General features: G+C 52.6%; 1 protein-coding gene across 6 annotated transcripts in view; it reads left to right on the top strand.

The window, feature by feature from the left end:
* Nucleotides 1-4,130, top strand: part of LOC113208628 (protein O-linked-mannose beta-1,2-N-acetylglucosaminyltransferase 1) — a 175,963-nt gene that overhangs the window by 102,457 nt on the left and 69,376 nt on the right. Inside the window, exon 1 of one of the 6 annotated variants that reach the window (XM_052268638.1) lies at nt 1,456-1,538. The exons of the other annotated variants lie outside the window; for them this stretch is intronic. The gene's annotated coding sequence lies outside the window, so the exon portion shown is untranslated. Of the gene's footprint in view, nt 1-1,455; nt 1,539-4,130 lie in introns of those variants that run through there. 6 annotated transcript variants of the gene reach the window in all.

The raw sequence follows: 4,130 nt of genomic DNA on the forward strand, positions 1-4,130 counted from the left end.
GAGTAATGCGGCAGCCAGTCGCTGACCGTCATTAAACATACACTGTGCCGCGCGCACCCTCTCTCTCTCTCTCTCTCTCTCTCTCTCTCTCTCTCCCGCTCATTGTTCGTCTCCGTCTGGCAGGAGGCAGGAGCCCCGCTGGCTTGCAGCCGACGGCAAGGAGGCTTTATTTTCTCTTTTTTCCTTTTTTTTTATTAAGCGAAAAGAATCTCTCTCTTTCCTTACTACTCTCTCTCTCTCTCTCTCTCGCTCTCGCTCTCTTTCTCTCTCCCTCTCCCTCTCTCTCTCTCTCTCCCTCTCTCTCTCCCTCTCCCTCCTTCCTCTCTTTTTCTCTTCTTGTCTCTCTCCATATCCTTTTATCACACACGAAAAAGAATGTTTTTTTTCTTTCTTGCCCAGCGCGCCCCATTTGTTAATGTTTGTGTGAGAGTATGTGTGTTGTACACGCCCGATGAACATTGTTACGGCCAACGCTGCACAAAATGTGTGTGTGTTTGTAAGTGTGTGTGTGTGTGTTTGCGCACGAAAGTACAGGTATTACACGGCATGCACCAGCCATGTAAATCGTATCAGATATCGTGCGGTCGGCGTGCGCGCCCACACACACACGCAGGCTCTCACATACTCACACACACACACACTGCCGCATTGCCGTCCGGCCCGGGCCCCGCTAGTGCTAGTTGATTGAATGACGGCGTGCCGCGCGCCATTCCTGTGGTCATTAAAGCCGGATGGCAAACTCGCCGTGCGCGCGAGAAATTATACACCCGGCGAGCGAGTGTAATTGTTCAGAATCTATAGCGGCAAAAAAAAATACACACCACGAAGGCGCGGGGGTGTAAACTACCCGGAAAAAAAATACATTTTTGTTTGTATTTCAGGGTTTTGAACGGATGTCATGAGGGCATGCCTCATTTTAATTTTGGTATTTCGAGATGTGATTTGGGACGAGTTTGTATTTTGAGTACGATATCTATGGCCACTCTCACTTTTACAAAATTAGTTTGCCACATGCAATAATACACACGACATTGCAGAGACGGTCAGCGAATGATGGGGTGGGCTCGTGCCATCAGGCTGCTCACATTGTTTTGCACACACTACTAGGCCCTGTGGGCGATGGTGCCTCTCTCCATCTCTTCTTTTCCCCTTCCTCTCTCGCTCACTCTGGACGAGAGGGCCGGCGCTGGAGAGCCGCCTGTGTTCCTTTCATTGTGGGAGGCCTGAGGGTCCTCTGCAGAGGATGCTCCATTTATTTTCTTAAACTCGTGCCTCCCCCTTCCTCCCTCCTCCCGGCTCGGCGCGTCCGTCCAGCAGGGGGAGCAGCAGCAGCAGGAAGTTGTGAGGGCGATGATTAAGACGCAAGTTGTACGACTCTTCTCGGATGCGGTGTGGTGGTAGTGTGCTGCCGCTGCTGCTCTGTACAAACCTAAATGTTTTCTCATTATGTTGCAGGTAAGGGAACTGCTGCGCTGTTGCTGCCGCCACTCATCTCCACTGCATTCCTTTGCCTGCGGCTCGGCGGGGGGAGACGGATGGTAAATAAGTACCGGCTCTTTTGCACACTGGAGGTGGAGAAAGAAACAAAACTGCTGGGGAAAATAACTCCGCATGCGCGCGTGTGTGTGTATGTGTCGTGTTGCTGTCGTGAACATTCCCATAGGCAACGGATAAATGGATGGCAATAAAGGTAACTCCCGCTCTCACTCTCTCACTCGCTCTCGCTCTTTTCCTCCTCTAGGCGCACTTGGACGACAACCCACAGCTGCGACTGCTGTTACTGAGGCTGCAACGGCAGGAGAGAGAGAGAGAGCGAGAGCGAGTATGCTCACATACTGCTGGCGCGCAAACAAGTGCTCGGCGCTCCCTGTGGGGGTGTAGTACGCGCCATACGGCGGGAGAGTCGCTCTGCAGAGGGAGAGGGGATAATAAGGCAATGTTCTGCATGGGGAATTATACAATCGGAGACGAAACCGAGGTGCATTTGCGCGATTGCGATTGCGCTTTCCGTTAATTGTTGGGCCGTTCGTACGCTGCCGGTTCAGCTAGCAGACGTGCCACAGTTAGCCGTATTAGAGGTGGAGGGTTCCATGTATTTTTCATGCCGGATGCTCCCCCCTGCTTTGGCACCCGCGGTTCGCGATTGTCTGCTGGCGTTTACTTATTCATCCCTGAGCCCACTGCCGCCCTCGCGCCCGCCGACAACAGTGATAACAAGTGAAATGAGCGTTAGGACGGGTCGGGGAGGGGGCGGGACAAGGGTCGGGAAGTATGGCCGTCGCAGCTTGTTGGGCCACTAGCTGGGGCCCGGCCGGCGGCTGGTGGGGCGTGGCGGGGCGTGGCGGGGCGTGGCGGGGCGTGGCGGGGCGGGCCACAGGGGATGAGAATTGTAGGTTTGGAGGTGAAGAACTTTGTGACACAAACAATGCGCGTAGAGCACAGCTGTTGACACCCTCTCCCAAAGGGGGTAGGGGAGGCGGCGGCCGGCTCCAGATGAGGCTTGTTGGGGGGCGCGCCAGAGAGTTGGGCGTGTTCGACTGGACTGCACGAGGAAGGGGCGGGGCTGGTCGGAAAGGGGTGAAGTGGGTGGCTCCCCACCCCCTCCTCCAAACCCTGCTATGTGAGGCGTTTTCAATAAACACAGCACATAAACACCACTACTATTTCACACTGTGAAAAAAAACATCATAAATTTACAACATGTTTTATTTACGATTTAAAGAATTATGTTGTAAATTTTCGACAGCCGCTCGCCAATAAATTACAAGTCGATACATGGTGCTTGTAATTTTACAATTTGAAGTTGTAATTTCACAATTTGAAGTTGTAATTTCACAATTTAAAGCTGTCATATTTTAAAATTTTAATTTGCAAATTTACTCTTAAATGTTGTAAATTTACAACACACGTCATGGAAAATTTGCCCTGCCACCCTTACAAGAATTTTTTCTCACGGTGCAACCGCCTGCCTGCCGGGCAGGGGGCGTATGGTGTTTGACGGGAAGCTCATGTCGCTTCTGTAAGTGGGGGAGGGCGGGAGGCTCCTCGAAGTCGCTCGCGCTCGAGTGGGGTGTTGATGGGCTGTGATTGGCGTGGGGCCGAGCAGTTTGCGGCCTCCCCCCCATAAAGCGGGGGCGGCTCGAGGAGGCGGCGGGAGCAGCGTGGGGGGAGGGAAGGAGGAGATGTAACTGTCGAAGCACTTTGTTTATGAGGCGCTCGCTGCCCGGCCGCCATACCGTCATCGGACGTATCGTAAACTTTCCATCGGGCAAATAGCCCATTTCCATGATAATTAAAGTCGTCAATCCTGGTGGTGGCGGTAGCGGAACGGACCAGCAGCAGCAACCGACCGAGGGGGCCCCCCTGAAGGAAACAATTTCATCTCCGTGCCAAAAGTTTTCGGACGAACACAACACAACTGCGCGGCCCCCCGCCGGACTCTTCACGGCGGCGCACGAGTGGGGGAGGGGGGGGGGGCGCCAGGGGCTGCAACTATATCGGGTGGGCAGCAGTAGGCATGTTGCACCTCTTATTTTTCATTCTCTACGTCTGTTTCCCCCAGGGGAAATGTGCTGCACCCTCCCCCCCCCCTTTCCACCACCCGTACCCCTCTCATCTTACCGCCGTGCTAATTGGTCTATCTAATTAGTGAACTGGTGCTCGTCGGAAAGGCTTACTCAACAGCAAGCATAATACAGCGGTAATTTAGCTTTTTTTGTTATTACCATCCCTCTTTATTTTCTTTTATCATTTTTATTTTTTCGTGATAAGCTGGCCTGGTGGCACGGCCTACAAAGACCATCCTGCTTGTTACTCATCCAAGCTGACTTGCCAGCCTGTGCTGCATTCGTCATTTATTATTACTACTCTTTTATTTTTGGAAGATGAGTATACTTGCTGGACACATGATAGGATTCCCCTTTAAGTATGGAAACTAGCAGGCAGGGAAGTGTGGCTGAGGTGGTATCTAGCAGGGGCCACTGGTCCCTTTTCTCGGGAAATTTCGCTCAATATTGAAACATGGTGAGCAATTGTGTGTGATGAGGTCGTGTTGAAACTGGGCCTCCTCCATCTCCTCTCGACTGGCCTCCACTGCTGTGTAGGCCCGTTACAGTTACAAATTTCGCCTG

The sequence above is a fragment of the Frankliniella occidentalis genome, unplaced genomic scaffold (genome assembly GCF_000697945.3).
Source record: "Frankliniella occidentalis isolate FOCC.00 unplaced genomic scaffold, Focc_3.1 Scaffold73, whole genome shotgun sequence".
In the NCBI taxonomy this organism is placed as follows: domain Eukaryota; kingdom Metazoa; phylum Arthropoda; class Insecta; order Thysanoptera; family Thripidae; genus Frankliniella; species Frankliniella occidentalis.